Here is a 19,785-nt window from a genome sequence, read left to right on the forward strand (position 1 = left end):
TACAAACAGTTCTACAAGGAGCAATTGATTGAGTGCATTTAAAGTTCTTGGGATTAAACTGCTTCTGAACCGCGAGGTCCGTACAGGAAAGGCTTTAAAACGTTTTGCGGTGGCAGAGACAGCATGTCCTTAAAGCTGTATACCGATAATTCTCTTTCCGATCAGCTGCTGCTGTGATTCACACTCAGATACAGTGATATAAATACTCCGAGTCGTGCAGTGAGAGTAATATGGAAAAAGATGATCCGCTGTGGCAGCTCCTAACGGGAGCAGCTGAAAGAAGAAGAAGGTGCAGTTAGAGTAACAACGCTAAAGCAGTTATGGTATTTGGAATACTATGGCTGTTCCCTGGACCATTATATTGTTACAAGTTAATTACAATCAGATGCGTTACACTAATAAACAATATGCTGTTACTTTCTGTGTATTTATAAAGCCGCGTCATGAAAATAATGAGTAATCACACAAGAACAGTACCATTGCTCTGACGCTGGGTGCCGCCAGTTTGCAAAACCGAGAGGAGAACTTGCGTACGACAAGGCATGAGGTACCGTGGAAAAGTGTGTGGATTTACGCCAAGTGTAGGTTTTATACATCGCGATTTGAACGTGGAGAAGTTCTTACGCAACATTTCTGTGCGTACGCACCGTTTATACATGAGGCCCCAGGACTCTTCCTAGAGTTGGCCAGCCATCTAAACTGAGCGATCAGGGGAGAAGGGCCTTAGTCAGGGAGGTGACCAAGAACCAGATGGTCACTCTGTCAGAGCTCCAGAGGTCCTCTGTGGAGAGAGGAGAACCTTCCAGAAGAACAACCATCTCTGCAGCAATCCACCAATCAGGCCTGTATGGTAGAGTGGCCAGACGGAAGCCACTCCTTAGTAAAAGGCACATGGCAGCCCGCCTGGAGTTTGCCAAAAGGCACCTGAAGGACTCTCAGACTATAAGAAACAAAATTCTCTGGTCTGATGAGACAAAGATTGAACTTTTTGGTGTGAATGCCAGGTGTCACATTTGGAGGGAACCTGGCACCATCCCTACAGTGAAGCATGGTGGTGGCAGCATCATGCTGTGGGGATGTTTTTCAGCGGCAGGAACTGGGAGACTAGTCAGGAGAAAGGGAAAGATGACTGCAGCAATGTACAGAGACATCCTGGATGAAAACCTGCTCCAGAGCGCTCTTGACCTCAGACTGGGGTGACGGTTCATCTTTCAGCAGGACAACGACCCTAAGCACACAGCCAAGATATCAACGGAGTGGCTTCAGGACAACTCTGTGAATGTCCTTGAGTGGCCCAGCCAGAGCCCAGACTTAAATCTGATTGAACATCTCTGGAGAGATCTTAAAATGGCTGTGCACCGACACTTCTCATCCACCCTGATGGAGCTTGAGAGGTGCTGCAAAGAGGAATGGGCGAAACTGGCCAAGGATAGGTGTGCCAAGCTTGTGGCATCATATTCAAAAAACCTGAGGCTGGAATTGCTGCCAAAGGTGCATTGACAAAGTATTGAGCAAAGGCTGTGAATACTTATGTACATGTGATTTCTCAATTTTTAAAATTTTAATAAATTTGCAAAAACTTCAAGTAAACTTTTTTCACGTTGTCATTATGGGGTGTTGTGTGTAGAATTCTGAGGAAAAAAATGAATTGAATCCATTTTGGATTAAGGCTGTAACATAACAAAATGTGGAAAAAGTGATGTGCTGTGAATATTTTCCGGATGCACTGTAGATGAGCCGTCTCAAGCTGCCTCCACGCCGTGTAACCAGCCAGCAGAGAAAGACGAAGCAGCCTCCCTGAGTGACGTAGCAACTCCCGGACCGTCATGGGCCAATACGTAATCCACCAGCGCCGAGATGGAACGGGAGAAAACCATTCCCCTTGAGGTCATCCCAGACCCTGTTGCAGTTTCAATTTAGAGAAACACCGGCCTCTTTTAAAAGGGAGCAGTGGAATGATGATTCCCTGAAGTTTGCCAGAAATGCAGTGGTCCTGGTCAATGGGCAGCACACTAACCAGTCGATGCCACAGGGTCCTCACTATGTGTTAGAAAACGACCTTCTGTATCGCGTAGCAGAGCATGATGGGCAGGAGAGAAGGCAACTGCTAATCCTGCGGACCTTCCGGCAGCAGGTCTGTGAGTGAGCACATGCCCACCGAGAAAACACTGGAGCGGATCAGGCTCCACTTCTATTGGCCGGGAATCAATGAGGAGGTTTGTTGCTTTTGCACTTCCTGCCCAGTGTGTCAATTGCAACAAATTCCTAGGAGAGACCATGCTCCTCTCGTTCCTATTCCCCTGACTGATGTTCCCTTCCACAGAATTGGGGTCGATTTAGACGGACCTCTAGAGCCCTCAGCCTGAGGACACAACTACATTTAGTCTTCGTGGATTATGCTACCAAATACCCCAAAGCTGTTCCATTGCGCTCAGCTACTTCTGAAGCCATTGCACGGGAATTGGTAGGGGTCTTTGCGCGTGTCGGCACTCCTAAGGAAGTCCTGACAGACCAAGGGACACCCTTTACCTTGGAGACGTTCAAGGAGACTGCCAAGTTACTTAAAATAAAGCATCTAAAGACTGTGGTATATCATCCTCAAACCGACGGTTTGGTAGAGAGGTTCAATCAGACTCTCAAACAAATGCTTCGTAAGGTGGTCAGAGAGGATGGAAGGAACTGGGATCAGCTCCTCTCCCTCATCCTTTTTGTCTACTGGGAAGTTCCACAAGCCTCCACAGGGATCTCCCGTTTTGAATTATTGTATGGGCGACAACCCCGGGGCATATTAGATATCCTAAAAGAAGGATGGGGAAAAACAGGCTCTTCCCTCTACAAACATACTGGAGTATATTGTGCAATTATACAATAGATTTGGTAAGATTCGGCCCCTCCTTAAAAGTCACATGGAAGAGGCACAAGCAGCACAGGTCCGATATTACGACCGTGGCACGTCTCTCTGGGAGTTTCGCCTGGGAGATCCGGTCATGGTCCTGGTACCTACCTCCTACTCTAAGTTGCTTGCCCATTGGCAAGGTCCCTACGAAGTTAAGGAGAGGAAAGGACTCGTCGACTATTTGGTGAGTCAACCCAATCGTTGGCTGAGGGAGCGGGTTTATCATGTAAATCTGCTGAAACCATGGAAGGACAGGAATCCCGATCCCTCCTCTGGTCAACCCCGCTCACTTTTTGCTCACACAGCTAGCCATAACTTCGGTACAGATTTAAGTCCCAGACAATGACGGGAGCTGGAAACAGTTATCCTGTCTGTCCTGGAGGTAGTGAGTGAAAACCCCGGACGGACCTCTCTGGTTGAGCACGACATTGTGACAGAACCCGGGGTTATAGTCCAAGAATGTCCGTATTGTTTTCCCGAGGCAAAAAGAGCAGAAGTGGAACTTGAGATCAAGAACATGCTGGAACTAGGTGTAATCAAGGAAAGTCATAGTCCCTGGTCCAGTCCCATTGTGTTAGTCGCTACGCCTGACGGGAGTTGGAAGTTTTGCAACGACTTCCATCGACTTAATCAAGTCTCCCAATTTGATGCATATCCAATGCCACAAGTGCACAACCTCCTCAAGAGGCTTGGACAGGCTCAATATTTGACCACACTGGACATGACAAAGGGGTACTGGCAGGTTCCTTTAACAGACTCTGTGTTAAAGGGACACACGTGTGCATGGGAGGCAGCTAAAGGGCTTGAAAGAATGTGTTACAGGCTCTTAATTGGGGTACTCATGTCCTTTTTTTTTTTTTTTTATTTTTATTTATTAATTTTATTACAATCAACACATAGCAATCAAGTTTTTACAAAAAAAAATTATGTTAAGAACAGATCGATCCCCACCCTGAGAGAGAGAGCAAGCCAAAGCGTGTAAAATTTAAGGCTTGTAAAATACCTAAATTAATAAATTCTCTGTGCTTTATAAACTTATTTTAAAATATTACTGATTAGATCCTGCCATGTTTTGAAAAAAGTCTGTACAGATCCTCTAACTGAGTATTTGATTTTTCCAATTTTAAATAATATAACACATCAGTTTCCCACTGACTTAAAAGAGGAGAGTTTGGGTTCTTCCAGTTTATCAGAATAAGTCTGCGTGCCAACAGTGTAGTGAATGCAATCACAATTTGTTTGTCTTTCTCCACTTTAAGACCCTCTGGAAGAACCCCAAACACAGCTGTTAATGGGTTAGGAGGGATTGTGAGTCCAAGGCTGTCTGAGAGGTAATTAAAATTTTTGTCCAGAATAATGTTAATTTGGTGCAGGCCCAGAACATGTGACCCAGTGAGGCTGGGGCTTGGTTGCAACGTTACAGGTTGGATCATGCCCTGGAAACATTTTGGAGAGTTTTAGTCGAGACAGATGTGCTCGATATATAATTTTGAGTTGTATAATTGTATGCTTTGCATATGGAGCTTGAGTGAATTCTCTGCATTGCTACTTTCCACTCCTTTTCTGATATATTAATTGAGAGGTCATTTTCCCAGTGTCCTCTTGGATCTTTGAAAGGAAGGGATTGTAAAATGATTTTATATATTGTAGAGATGGAGTCTAACTCCTTGAAATTGAGCAATATTTTTCCAGCGTGGATGAGGGTGCAAGATGAGGAAAATCTGGAAGGTTCTGTTTAACAAAGTTCCTGATTTGAAGATAGTGAAAGAAATTTGTAGCTGGAAGGTTAAATTTGGAATGTAATTGTTCATAGGATGCAAAGGCGTTGTCTATATAAAGATCTCTAAGCAAGTTAATTCCAAATTTTTCCAGATATTAAAACTGCATATGTTTGTGAGGTTGAAAGAGGTGGTTCTCTTGCAGGGTGCCACAGAAGAAGCTTCTCCGTCTTAAAATGCTTTCTACATTGGTTCCAGATTCTAAGTGAGTGGAGCACAATTGGGTTATTAGTGTATTGCCGATAGCGTGTGTTTATTGGAGCACAAGCAAGGAATACAAAGAAGTACTGCAGGATTTTACTTCTATTGCGGTCCATGCCTGTGTATGTTCTTCTATTTGTGTCCAGGTTCTTATCGGCTGTATATTTGCTGCCCAGTAATAAAACTGGAAGTTAGGTAGAGCCATGCCACCTTCTGCCTTTTGTCTTTGTAGGGTCGCTCTTTTGATGCGTGGATGTTTTGAATTCCAAATAAATGAGGTTATTGTTGAATCTAATTGCTTAAAGAACGATTTATTAATGTATATTGGTATGTTTTGAAATAAAAAGGAGCTTAGGAAGAATATTCATCTTAACAGTGTTAATTCTTCCAGCTAGTGTGAGATGAAGGGTTGACCATCTATGCAAGTCTTGTTTAATTTTTTCCATGCAGGCACGAAATTTTGTTGATAAGAGCTTTATGTTTACTTGTGATGTTTACCCGAGGTATTTAAACTGTTCTGCAATGATAAAAGGAAGGGTGTCTAATCTAATATTATATGCTTGAGAATTCACGGAAAGAGTACACTTTTATTCAGATTAATTCTGAGACCAGAGAGCTTTTGAAATTCTGTGAGTGCTGCTAAGACTGCAGGCACAGAATTTTCTGGGTCCGATATATACAGTACCATGTCATCTGCATATAATGAGATTTTCTGTTCCAGTCCTTCTCTGCTAATCCCCTTTATCTGATCAGTATTTCGACAATGTATTGCCAGTGGTTCAATGGCAATTGCAAACAACAGTGGTGACAAAGGGCATCCTTGTCTTGTGCCACGTTCTAGTTTAAAGTAGTCTGAGCAAATGTTATTGATGCAAACTGAAGCTTCTGGGTTAGTATACAGTAATTTAATCCATGCACAAATGTTCGGGCCAAACCCAAACTTCTCCAAAATAGTAAAAAGGTATTTCCATTCAATCATGTCGAATGCTTTTTCTGCATCCAATGATAATAATATTTCTGGGGTGTTTGATTTAGTTGGTGAGTATATTACATTACACAGGCGTCAAAGATTTGAAGATAAGTGCCGGCCCCTAATAAATCCAGTTTGGTCTTGTGATATTACTGAGGGGAGCACTTTCTCCATCCTTCTAGCTATGATTTTAGAGAGTATTTTAACGTTGTTATTCAGAAGTGAAATTGGTCTGTATGATGCACATTGTAATAAGTCCTTATTTTGTTTTGGAAAGACAGTGATTAATGCTTGGCGAAAGGTTTGTGGAAGAGATTGGTTATCTCTGGCTTCTGTAAATGTTGTTAATAGGAGGGGAGCTAGCTGAGCGGAGAATTTCTTGTAAAACTCTGCAGGGTAGCCGTCAGGGCCTGCTGCTTTTCCACCTTGGAGTGACTTTATAGCATCCAGTAATTCTGATAATGACAGAGGTTTATCGAGTTCCTCCACACTAAAAGCGTCAATTTGTGGTATCTGTAATGTATCCAGAAATGCATTAGATTGTATATTGTCTTCTTTAAACTCAGTAGTATATAGGGATTTATAGTAGTCTCTAAAAGTGTACATTATATTTTTGTGTTCATGTCCTTTTTTCAGCATGCACGTATTTGGCTTGCATGAGTTAGGATGGGCTTGTGGAGCTCTGTTTATTTTTTATTCATTTTCTTTGTTTAAAAATCTTTTTTTTTGTGTGTGTGTTTTAGTATTGAAGTGATTGTTTGTATTGTTTTCCCCTCTCTGTTAGAGAAAAAAAATGTTAAATAGAAGCACCCCAGAAAGTTGTGCAAGGGCCTCGTTTTATGTCACGATTGCTTTCTTTTTTTTTCCCTTGCTCTCTCAGAGGGTATACTTGGCTTGCTGGAGTAAATAAAGTGGTTGAGATTCTCAAATACAACGGGCATATGGTCTATTACTGCCTGCTGTGGAAAGAAGAAAGGAGGAAGTAAAAAAAATCCTCAAAAGGTATTGATGTTGGAGATCCATTTTGACTTAAGAATGAATTTCACACTTGAGGACACCTAGTGGAACTTAAGGGGAAGTACATTTAAAACATAAGCTAGGAGGAATTTCTTAATACAAAGGGTTGTGGGAGGAACAAACTACCGAGACATGGAGTTGAAGCAGAAACCTTCATAACCTTTGGGAAGAATCTGGGTGAGATATTGGGACAGCTTATCTATGAGCTAAAGAAACGACAAATGGACAGAATGGTCTCCTCTCATCTGTCAAATGTCTTAAGAGAAATACGATTCTCTGATCTGATGAAACCAAATGTTTGACCTCAATTGTAAGCATCATGTCTGGAGGAAACAAGACATTGGTCATCACCTGCACAATACCATTCCAACAGAGAAGTATAAGTGGTGGCATGATCAGGAACTTGGAGACCAAACAGGATTGAGGGTAAGCAGACAGAGCAAAATATGAAGATCTCCTTAAATCAGTGGTTCTCAAACTGTGCAGTGGGCCCCCCTAGGGGCGCGAAGATGTGAAAAAAAAGAAAACAAGAATCAAAAATATGAAAAATACATCTATTGAAACCAAAACAAGTTAACTTCAACTACATTCTGATACTAGAGAAAAGCCAAGCAAAATGACACATTTTATTGGCTAACTAAAAGGATTACAATATGTAAGCTTTCAAGGCAACTCAGGCCCCTTCTTCAGGCAAGATGTAAATTCTGATACTAGAAAAATAAAAAGAGTTAGATAAATGTCGATAAAAGTTAAGTAGGCATAATAAAATATGCATCTATGATATATCATTAATTAAAAAAGAATGTTATCCGACAGTCGACATGAGGGCAAGCTGTCAGTGTATCTTTGATCAATCAGTTTGTTCGGGCTGAGGTTGGTTCAGATGATGTGTTTTTTTCTCAAGGAGCACATTGGGGAAACACAGTTTGAAATTGACAACCATCATTTTATGCTCATGCCTGTAGTTGTGGCTGCCTTCCACAAACTAAGGCTGCACCATATTACCAGAATGAATACTCTCAAATTACAGAGTGGTAACACACGGAAAAAGCTATGAAAGACAGTTCTGTTTCAAGGATTTTAGATCCTATCCTGTATATATTTAAGTAACCACATTGTGTGTGTGTGTGCGCGTGTGTATGAGAGAGAGAGAGAGATTGAGAGAGGAATGAGTGATATGTTTTCAGAAATTATTAATCCAATTTGTATGCAATAAAATGGTTTCTTTTTGTCATTGAGTGTATCATTTCACTGTTAAAAGAAAGACCAGACTGCCAGTTGCAGTCTTAACTATTTTGACTTTCAGACATTGCGTCTCAATAATTCATAATAATAATAATAATAATACATTTTATTTAATAGGCGCCATTCTTAGCACACAAAGTCACCTTACAATAAAATTAAACAACATTAGCAAAATTAAAACAAGAGAATGATAAATCAAAAAGCAATAATTAGCAAACAAACAAAGATAACTGGCAGTAACAGTGCAAAATTCACAATCGGTATTCCAGTTTGAAAAGATAAGTTTTGAGGGCAGTTTTAAAATGTGTTATCGAGTAGCTGACGAATATGAGAGGGAAGAGAATTCCCGAGTTGAGGAGCACAATGAGAGACGCTCGAGCTCCCATAGCACCGAGTCTGATGTGTGGTACAGAAAGTCGAGCTGCAGATGAGGATCTGAGTGAACGAGAGGAGTGACGTCTGGAGGAGATCAGTGAGGTGTGGAGAGATTTCAATGTTAAGAGCGGTATTGTGTTTTGTATTCAGTAGTGAACAGGGAGCCAGTGAAGTTGAGAGAGAGTCGGTGAGATATGTGCAGTGGATTTAGAACAGCAGGTTATTATCCTGGCAGCAGAATTTGGAAGAAGTTGTAAGCGATGGATACGTTTTAGTGAGATGCCAGATAGAATAGCATTACAGTAATCGTGAGGTGACTCTGGCATTAACCAATACTTCAGAAGTGTGTTGCGTAAGAACAGGACGAAGCCTATAAATGTTTCGGAGAAGGAAGAAGGCACTCCGAGAAATGTTACTTATACGGGAGGAATTATTTAATATTATTATTATTTAATAATTGCCATTATTAGTGTATAAATGGATATAAATAATTGCATTTAAATGATTCACCAAAATCTGTTGTATGTAAATGATACTGTTTTAAACGTTATTGTTTTTTTCATCAGAAATGTATGATGTATTAGATTAAATGGCACTTTTGCCACTCGCAATATGGCGGACGCACTGACATAACATGTCGACTGGGCAACACAGTGAATGCGGTGTGTATCTACGAGGTGTGGCAGAAAAGTAATGAGACTGATTTTTTATTTACCAAAGTTTTTATTTTTTTTAAACATCAATGTTATCCCCTTCAAAGTAGTTCCCTTGGGCAGCTACACACCGATGGAGACGTTGTTCCCACTGTTGGTAGCAGCGCTGGAAGTCTTCAACCGGTATGGTCCTCAGCATGTCCGTTACACTCTTTTGGATGTTTTCTAAAGTCCCGAAATGACGTCCTTTGAGGACATTTTTTAGTTTAGGAAAATGGAAAAAGTCACACGGACTGAGGTCAGGTGAATAAGGGGGCTGGGGAAGCACAGGAATGCCTTTTGAGGTCAAAAATTCTGTTATGGAGAGGGCAGTGTGACATGGGGCGTTGTCGTGATGGAGCATCCATTTGTCTGCAATGTCTGGTCTCACGCGAATGACCCTTTTTCTGAGCCTTTCAAGGACGTCTTTATAAAAATTCTCCAAGCTTAACACAAAATTTAATGGCACAACGTTGCTCCAAATTCCGCTGTTCCATTTTGCGTGACGCACAACCAAAACACAACTTCGCTAATAGCAGTCACAAAAATCACGTAGTTAACGGAAGGAGTTGAAAGTCGCACTGAGCTATGGGAGGGTACTGATACACGTGCTCTATCAAGGACAACAGCGCAGCGTTGCCAGATCGCTTGCAGTGTTGCCAGTCTCATTACTTTTCTGCCACACCTCGTATATCCGTCTATGACCAGACAGAGCTAGTCATGTGACACTCTGAGACACGCCCAATGATTACTCCTCCCGCCTTCACCGTTTCCAACAAAAATATAAAAGTGCTGAAACGTTTTGAACGTCTCCCGTATTTTAGTTTTTAATCTCAAGTACACACAGTATAATAACTAGGCAAAGATTCCTAAAACTTACCTCACTTTGTCTTCATGTACTTTTAAAAATCAAGGTGCCAGAGCGGTTCTTAAGAGCGATCTCGTAGTGGAACCATTTTTGGTTCCCAACAGACCCATCAATGTACATGAGGGCTCCAGAGAGACCTGTTTATTTATTTCGATCAGTAAGAGGCTCCATGTAGATTGTAATAGATGTGTGAAATATCAATAGGAGTCTTGAGTCACAACAAACCATGACCAGGTTTTCTTGATCTTTTAGTGTCCTGCTAGATCAGGGGTCCTTAATCTGAGGTCCGTGGATGGGTTTTAGGGTGGCCGCGAGGGTCAGATAAAAATTAATATTTATTTTCACTATACAAACCGGTACTGTTGATTTAGAGCGGATATAGTAGTAGTAGTAGTAGCTGTTTTAATTTGCGCAAGATAGTGAGTGGCCATTAATTCTTGCATAAAAATTAGTGTTTTTTTTTAGATCGCTTACTCTAAAGTTTAATAATACTCTGTGTATGTCATATATGTATGAGTTAATCATATCTCGATAAATGAAGTACATTATATTCATGGCGTGCAAAGTTGTGTTTATGTGAATATTTCTGGGGAAGTGGGGTACATAGCTTTCATCGGATTCTTAAAGAGGTCCGTTACTCAAAAAGAGTTAAGAATCACGGTGCGATAGATTGTATCCAATATATTAAACTTTTCAGGTTTTATTCTACATTTTAGGAAAGTTTTTCAAAGCACAAACAACCAACTTCCTATGCAAAGACCCCTTCCCAGAATGTAACGGTGCTTGGTCAAGCAATGGAGCTATGAAGAACCACACAACCCAGTAAAGAACGATAAAGTGCCATTAAATAGCCAGGGTTTTTAAGAGGGTGTGGTATTGTACGGTGCAAGATGAGGGAATACAATATTTTAGCACAAGGCTGCAATTAGTGAAGGGGGTCTGAAGACTTTCTGCACGCACCCAGGCAGTGTCAGTCAGTCCTACTAGAAACGAACCCGTAAATCCTTAAAACACGCTCGTCAGTTTAAATTAATCTGAGTAATGCAAATCTACATCGAAAACAATGTACGATGTTACCCGCTGGTTTAAAACAAAACATAATTTTTTAAAAACGGAAGGTGCACCGGCGATACAGGCTGCAGCAACAATACGCGTCTTTCAGATTTTCATAGGGAAGTAAAACCCACAATCTTAGTGGAAGTTTTGGTGATGAGGAACAGAAGACACCTGAGGCGAATCATCGAATGAAAGCAGACCGTCAATCGATTAATAAAGAGACCACGGAACCCCTGCAGACAGAGCGTCCCTCTCTGGGATCGGGACTGTCGTCGGCACCTGCACGGGTAAGTCGCTTTGAAGACGGAGATGTCTCCTACATCATTAAATGTTATGTAAACGCAGAGTCTATAAAGACAAGAAACTGGGTAAAATTCTACCGCTGTCCGTCCTTTGACAAGCCGAGCTGATCGTTAAAAGCAGAGCTAACGACTGGGGTTTCTTTCGAGCCACTTTCTTAATTAGTCGCCTATCTGGATTAACGTTTCTCCTTTAATTGGCTTCCTTTTTACCATTCTGAATCCTATTGTCATTTAACAAGTAGATGAACAATTAATGATATGAAAGGCAATATAACAGATGAGCAGCTAACACTAGGGGGTTCCAAACTCCACTATTAAACTGCCAAGGTTCTCCAGTCAGCTTCTGAATTTCCTAGCCGTTCTTGAAACCCGTTATTTTATTTAGGGCTTGCTAGCGGTGTGGTGGGTGCGCACGCTCCCAACCTCTTCTCCTCCTCTTTCTCTTTGCTAGCGCTCACATTCTGTCACACCAGGGATTTCCAAACGGCTCGTTTTCTTTTCTTTGTTTCCCCCCCAACATGAGAATACCACTCATATGGTTTCTGGAAACCAGTATCGATCGATATTTCTCCCACTTTCACTTGTCTCTCTTCAAACATTTTATTGGATTTTTTGGATGACGGACAATCCGGGGGCTACACACTCGGCCCTGGCTGCAAGCTTTGGCGCCGACCAAATTTCTTAATAACCATGTAGTTACTGCTGTTGAAGCACTTCTTGATTAGGCGGCATGTTTATGCTTCATTTTTGTTGCCTCGCATGTTAAGATCCCCCGTCCTTAATTGCTCTTTAGTCTTAAACAGCTTACTGTCTTTTGATATTTTTTTTTATGTATATAGAAGTAAGGTGCTAATAAGTAATAATGATGCATTTCAGTTATATGGGACCTTACCTATTCTCAAAGAGCCTGGGTACTTAAAGAAAAAATAGAACTCTATTTGTCCCCAGGGGGAATTCTGACTTTTTACAGAAGCTCTTTAAATAAATAAATTGGTAGATAAGTAGGAAAATATAAACACACACTTTTGTCTGAACACATACCAGAATGACTATAAAGCAAGGAAATGAGTAACACTGGATGCAAAAAAAAAAAAAACTAAGATCAAATATTAAACACCCAATAATAGATTACTAAATGAAACGCCAATTTCTAAATAAGAGTAAAAACGACTTGAATGAATAAAAATATTAAGGCACAAAATTCTAGAAGAGAACGAAGAGCATATAACAATGTATGTAAGGTTACATGTAGGAATATCGACTTTTATACATTTTAAATCACCTCCAAGAATGACTGTCTGGGAAAGAGAACTTACGATAACAAAGGGTAAGGATGGGACGTTTGATACCGAGGCTTGATGCTTTTGTCGGCTTAATGCAGTTCACGGTAAGAGAAGCTTTGCAACCACGTGACTGATGACGTCCGAAGCGTCAAACGTCACTGTAGCGCCGGTGTTCTGTTGAACCCGCAACCTATTGAAAGGCGCTTCTGGGCACGCACACTATAGTCTTAAACGACAGTAAATAAATTTCACAAATAAATAGAACATTAAACAGAACCCACTAAATTATTTGTCGTTTAAGCTATTAGGTGCAAACGTACAGTATATCCAAAGCCTCAATCCAATGCCATTCCCATTTTATTTTATTTTTTTGTCTAGCAGTGTTGTGATTGTAAGCCGAACATGATCGGCAACCTTAGAAAAAAAATTTGGCTGATGATGAATAATACCATAAAATGTTATGGTTCATTTCGATGTTTTCACTTTTGAACGTGTAAATATTTGCATGTGTAGCTGTTGTGGTGTGCAAAATCTGTAAAATTTGCTCCATATTTTCATTGTATTTTGCTCAAGACAAAAATAAGATGAACTTAACTACAGGTTACTTGCATGGACAGTTTATCATCAAAAGCATTATACTGTGATTGATGCTGCAGTACCATCTGTTTGAACTGAGCAGGTATTCAGAAGATGCCTCAAGCTGTATTGGTGATTTTATCACCTGTAAAGGGAAGGGCACTGGGACTAAACTGGTTTGCAGTTTGAGACAGGAGATTGTTGAAACATCAAAAACTGTATTGCTTGGGAAAACGGACATATTCAAATAGATTAAAGAGTCGGAGTGAATTCATAATATTAACAGCCAGCCAATCGGACTATCAACCAATCATGTGTTGCGAAACCCCCGTGTAGAACTTTATAATAAATATGCCCCGTCTGAAGAGCGAGGTCAGAAGAAGAGGAAACAACGACAGAAGAGCGACGTGCGGCCGTTTCCATCTGATCGTCGGCAAAGCATCTCATGAACAACTTCGAGTGCTGAAATCACAAGCCGCCCGGGACATCTTGAATTTTCCGTAAACTTTTCCTAAAGACTATATCCAGACTTATTTTCTATTATTCCTTGTTCTATTTGGTATTGTTATTCATGTAATAAATATCATGATGCTTTTAACTTTCTATACTTTGTCTACATATCTAGAGTGATTGAGGTCATTTTTATTAAGAGCATTTCGGGCAGTCGGATGTTTGTCTTATGCTCTAATCTGCAAGGTTTATTAAGGCTGAGGGTGTGAGCTCCGCTCAATAGTAGTGAACAGTACGTAAAGTAAGGCATTCTTGATTGATAAATGGCCTATAGCCAATGACGTTGAGCCTTTGTATGTTGAAATATGTTCCTTGAGACCAAAGTAATATTAGGTCTGACATATATTTTGAAACATCGTATGTTTGTGCCGATAATAAGTAAGTCTCTTGAACTGCTAAGACAGTGTGACAAGTTGTGTATGTGCTACTACTAAGGCACTTGTGTGGTTTGAAGTGCTAGAGGTTAACCAGCTGTGTGTGCGTAATTCATAGGACACTGTTGTGGTTTGGGTCTGTGTGTATATGTGTATATCTATGTGAGTGTTAATGTTAAAGTGCGATGGTAGACCAACCTGGTAACGATTCTGATGAGTACACATATCCTTAAAGAAAATGGGTAAAAGGTAAGTAGAGTGAAATACCACAATAACACAGTAGCTTATTTGGAAAAGGCAGCGCTCTGACTGCTTCGAAGCTGTGCTAGGAAAGGGGATGTGAAACTACCACTCGTAGCTCGTAGAGAATATATTGAATTAAATTTGGAGCACAGAAGTGTGAAACGTGTTATATGACAATAAAGTAAATATCATGCTATATTCCTTTCTCTGTACTGGAGCTAATCATTACTTTCTTAAAGGGTGGCGCAGTGGTAGCGAAATGGGCATTGCACTATTTCTGTGTGTCAGTCAGCATGAAATTGGCTCTTCTTTGCCTTGTTTGGAGTAGCATGATTTACCTAGGGCGCAGTTAGGAGACCCAGCTTCACTTCCCGTGTCCTCCCTGCGTGGAGTTTTCATGTTCTCCCTGTGTCTGTGTGGGTTTCCTCCCACAGTCCAAAGACATGCAGGTTAGGTGCATTGGCGATCCTAAATTGTCCCTAGCGTGTGCTTGGTGTGTGTGTGTGTGTGCCCTGTGGTGGGCTGGCACCCTGCCCATGGTTTGTTTCTGCCTTGCACCCTGTGTTGGCTGAGACTGGCTCCAGCAGACCCCCCGTGACCCTGTAGTTAGGATATAGTGGGTTGGATAATGACTGACTTTCTTGTATGTGCCCAGTTCCACACGTTTCTAAATCCCTGTTGTGTATTCCCCCAAGTACAAACTGAAAAATGTACATTTTTCACATTGCCTGACAGCCAAAAAAAAAGAAAAGATAGTTATCACATAATTATGACTCCGTGGTGGCTCATAAAGTGTGGTAGCATCTCACCGGGCTGTGCACGCTGATGCCTTTTTCTTGTATACATCGCTATAGTAACAGCGCTGTCATGCTGCATGAGAATGGGCACGAGTCGCCAGCAGTATTGATTGGCATCACACAAATGAGCAGTTTAGTGCCAACTACAGGAGAGCCGATTAAAACAGAAGGCTTGCCAACGTCTCAAAATAATTCCCGCTAGTGCGGTGGCAGCAGGAAATGATCCTTGTAAGTGTAGTGAGCTACCAAAAAAGCCATGTGAAGAGGGAGAAGCCATTGACGCTTAACGCAGGTGAGTACTAGGCCTCATGTATAACAGCGTGTGTAGAATTGACACTAAAATATGGCATACCATCAAGACAAAACTAGAAATCAAAGATGCAAGAAACTGTGCCTACGCCAAGTTCCACCCACTTCCCTTTTATAAATCCCAATGAACGTGAAACGTAATGCATGTGCACGCGCCTACTGCCCTGCCCCGACTCCTCCAGTATTTTTATATAATACTCTACTGTGGCTGTTCGTTTGTCTGTCTGGGGTTTTAAATCACCTGTAGCTCGCAAAACGTTTGACCTATTGACGTGAAATTTGGTACACGTATACTACATGATGTCTACTGTCCGCTTTCGGGGTGGTGATTGACCTCCAATGTCAAAGGTCAACCGAGTAAAGTCAAATCAAGTGTATTCACCGCATGGTTGTGTGCAGTGTGCCGTTACAGTCACATGCAGCTCCTAAACCATTTGACCTACTGACCTGAAATTTGGTACACCTACAGTGCATCCGTAAAGTATTCACAGCACATCACTTTTTCCACATTTTCTTATGTTACAGCCTTATTCCAAAATGGATTAAATTAATTTTTTTCCTCAGAATTCTACACACAGCACCCCATAATGACAACGTGAAAAAAGTTTACTTGAGATTTTAGCAAATTTATTAAAAATAAAAAAACTCAGAAAGCACATGTACATAAGTATTCACAGCCTTTGCCATGAAGCTCAAATTGAGCTCAGGTGCATCCTGTTTCCGCTGATCATCCTTGAGATGTTTCTGTAGCTTAATTGGAGTCCACCTGTGGTAAATTCAGTTGATGTGACAGGATTTAGAAAGGCACACACCTGTCTATAGAAGGTACCACAGTTGACAGTTCATGTCAGAGCACAAACCAAGCATGAAGTCAAAGGAATTGTCTGTAGACCTCCGAGACAGGATTGTCTCGAGGCACAAATCTGGGGAAGGTTACAGAAAAATTTCTGCTGCTTTGACGGTCCCAGTGAGCACAGTGGCCTCCATCATCCGTAAGTGGAAGAAGTTCGAAACCACCAGGACTCTTCTTAGAGCTGACCAGCCATCAAAACAAGCAATTGGGAGTAGAAGGGCCTTAGTCAGGTAGGTGACCAAGAACCTGATGATCACTCTGTCAGAGGTCCTCTGTGAAGAGAGGAGAACCTTCCAGAAGGACAACCATCTCTGCAGCAATCCACCAATCAGACCTGTATGGTAGAGTGGCCAGAAGGAAGCCACTCCTTAGTAAAAGGCACATGGCAGCCCGCCTGGAGTTTGCCAAAAGGCACCTGAAGGATTCTCAGACCATGAGAAACAAAATTCTCTGGTCTGAAGAGACAAAGATTGAACACGTTTGGAGGAAACCTGGTACCGCTCATGACCAGGCCAATACCATCCCTACAGTGAAGCATGGTGGTGGCAGCATCATGCTGTGGGGATGTTTTCAGCGGCAGGAACTGGGAGACTAGTCAGGATAAAGGGAAAGATGACTGCAGCAATGTACAGAGACATCCTGGATGAAAACCTGCTTCAGAGCGCTCTTCACCTCAGAATAGGGTGAAGGTTCATCTTTCAGCAGGTCAATGACCCTAAGCACACAGCCAAGATATCAAAGGAGTGGCTTCAGGACAACTCTGTGAATGTCCTTGAGTGGCCCAGACTTAAATCTGATTGAACATCTCTGGAGAGATCTTAAAATGGCTGTGCACCGACGCTTCCCATCCAACCTGATGGAGCTTGAGAGGTGCTGCAAAGAGGAATGGGCGAAACTGGCCAAGGATAGGTGTGCCAAGCTTGTGGCATCATATTCAAAAAGACTTGAGGCTGTAATTGCTGCCAAAGGTGCATCGACAAAGTATTGAGCAAAGGCTGTGAATACTTATGGACATGTGATTTCTCAGTTTTTTTTTTTATTTTTAATAAATTTGCAAAAACCTCAAGTAAACTTTTTTTAACGTTGTCATTATGGGGTGTTGTGTGTAGAATTCTGAGGAAAAAAATGAATTGAATCCATTTTGGAATAAGGCTGTAACATAACAAAATGTGGAAAAAGTGATGCGCTGTGAATACTTTCCGGATGCACTGTATATGGTTAACGAAGGTCAAGGGTCAATGGAGTATGGTCAAGTCAAGTGTATTCACTGCACACTATCATGCAGTACAACCGTTACTGGTTTCACATATTTCAATATGCAAATCAATACAAATAGGCCCTTTCATTTAGTGTTTTGTTAAAAGACGATGGCAAAAGCACATGGGGGTTAAAGAATTTCAGAGAATGCAAAGTAGAGGCGATGAAAAACCTACTATTTGTTGCCTTTAGATGGAGTGATACAGCATGGCAAAGACATTGAAAAGTTCAAGTTCAGAAAGACGCAAAACTGGTCGGGTTGGGGAGCACTAGTACAGCGCGTTGCTGCACCCACCACATGACAAAACGGCTCGGGATCCTGGTTGGCAACCCCCCCCAGGCAAACACGCGGCCCAGTCCCACCCCCCTGAACTGACCCTCTATCTGCTGCATCCACATGTTACATGGGCGCCCCCTTGGCTTAGTAGAGCCACTTGAGTCCTCAACAATGAGCTGGATCACCCCTGGGGAATCACGCCACATGGCTGTAGTGCCATAAGTGATGTTCCCTCACAATGCAGGTCATGTGCCTCATTTGGGTCTCCATGAGCAACACAAAGTCAAACCTGCGGGACCCAAGGATTCTCTGAAGAGACACAACACTGAAGGAGTCCTGTCTACATCTCGGGTCACTGGATAGTGTCCATTTCTTACAAGACAGGAAGCACCAGGAGTCTAAAGACATGGCCCTACGTCCTTTTGCAGAGATATCGAGAGTGCCACAGACCCCTTTCCAGTGACCTCATGACCATGCTCTCCCAATCCATCTACTGACTTCATAGAAAGACATGAATGTCACTGCCGAGGTAAGAAAACCTTTTGATGCAGTCAACACTATCTCCTCAGACAGACGCACTGCTGATGTTTGTGCCGAAGAGGTCATTAAATGCCTGGCTGTTGGTTTTTATCCAGGACACTCGAAAGCCCAGACCCTACAAGTTTTCGCTCAGTCTCTTTCGAGAGCCCTGATCAGAGCCTGATTTGACTCCGCGAAGATCACTGCATCATCAGGAAAGTCAAGATCAATGAATCTTTCTTCTCCAACAGATGTGCCACAGCTGCCATGACCCTGACCAACACCCAGTCCATGCAAGCACTGAACAGAGTAGGAGCGAAAACTGACCCCTGACGAACCCCAGAATCAACTGGGGGGAAAAACACAGAGGGTCTGCCTCCAATCTGCACAGCATTCAGAGTACCAGCTTGCAGGCCAGCCATGATATCCAGCAACCTTGAGGCGATCCCACAAAGTCTCAGGATGTCCCACAGAGCAGCTCAATCAACCGAGTCGAACACTTTACAAAAATTGACAAAGGCGGCAAAGAACCTCTGCCAATTATTTGCGTTTGCGCTCCATGAGAACCCTCCGTGCCAGTATGCGATCGATGGTCGACTTCTTGGGTGTAAAACCAGACTGCTCCGGTCACTGGTAGGTGAGCATGTGATCACAGATCCTATTGAGGATGACCCTAGCAAGGACCTTACCTGGCATTGAGAGCAGTGTTATCCCCAAGTAGTTGCCGTAATCCAGGCGATCACCCTTCCCTTTTCGGACAGGGACAAGCCTTGTTTTACAGTCCGATGGGATGATGCCAGTCTCCCAAATGGAGACAGAGATTGCTTACATTGCCAGGCAGACAGCCTTACCACCAGCCTGGAAGAGTTCACCCCTGATACCACAGATTCCTGCAACCTTCTCTACCCTCTGCTGATTCACCACCTGTGCAGTCTCCGTGAGATTGGGTGGCTCACAGCTAATTGGAGGATCAGTCTCAAGAACCACAGACCCAGAGAGCTGGAGGATCAGTTTTTAAACAGCTGCTGAAAGTAGCCATCCCAGAGGGTCACAACTGCAGTGTCATCCATAAGGACCATTCCATCAGCCGCCCTGACTGTGACTCTCCGAGGAACGGATTCAGATGTGTGTAATGCTTCAATTCCTCTGTAAGCAGGATGTGGGGTCACTAGACCATAGATGGTGTGTCACGCCTCCTTGTCTGTCTCCAGAGCCCTCGTAGCCATCCTTCTCAGTTCCTAGTATAGACCAGCATTGCCATCAAGCCGTGCACTGTGACCCCTCTCGATGATATTCAGGGTGCCCTGCAAGATGGAACAACGGTAACATCAACGCAACCTGCACCAGCCTTCAGGGTCTTGTTCCGAAAGGTCTCTCACCTCACATT

The 19,785-nt window shown here is 42.3% G+C and overlaps 1 protein-coding gene across 2 annotated transcripts in view; it reads left to right on the plus strand.

The window, feature by feature from the left end:
• Positions 1–11,330: 11,330 nt before the first annotated feature.
• Positions 11,331–19,785, plus strand: part of bin2a (bridging integrator 2a) — a 137,578-nt gene continuing 129,123 nt past the window's right edge. The window contains exon 1 of one of the 2 annotated variants that reach the window (XM_039746788.1): positions 11,331–11,385. The gene's annotated coding sequence lies outside the window, so the exon portion shown is untranslated. The remainder of the gene's footprint in view (positions 11,386–19,785) is intronic. The other variant, XM_039746787.1, reaches the window with a different exon arrangement.

This window comes from Polypterus senegalus, chromosome 3, assembly GCF_016835505.1.
Source record: "Polypterus senegalus isolate Bchr_013 chromosome 3, ASM1683550v1, whole genome shotgun sequence".
NCBI lineage: Eukaryota > Metazoa > Chordata > Cladistia > Polypteriformes > Polypteridae > Polypterus > Polypterus senegalus.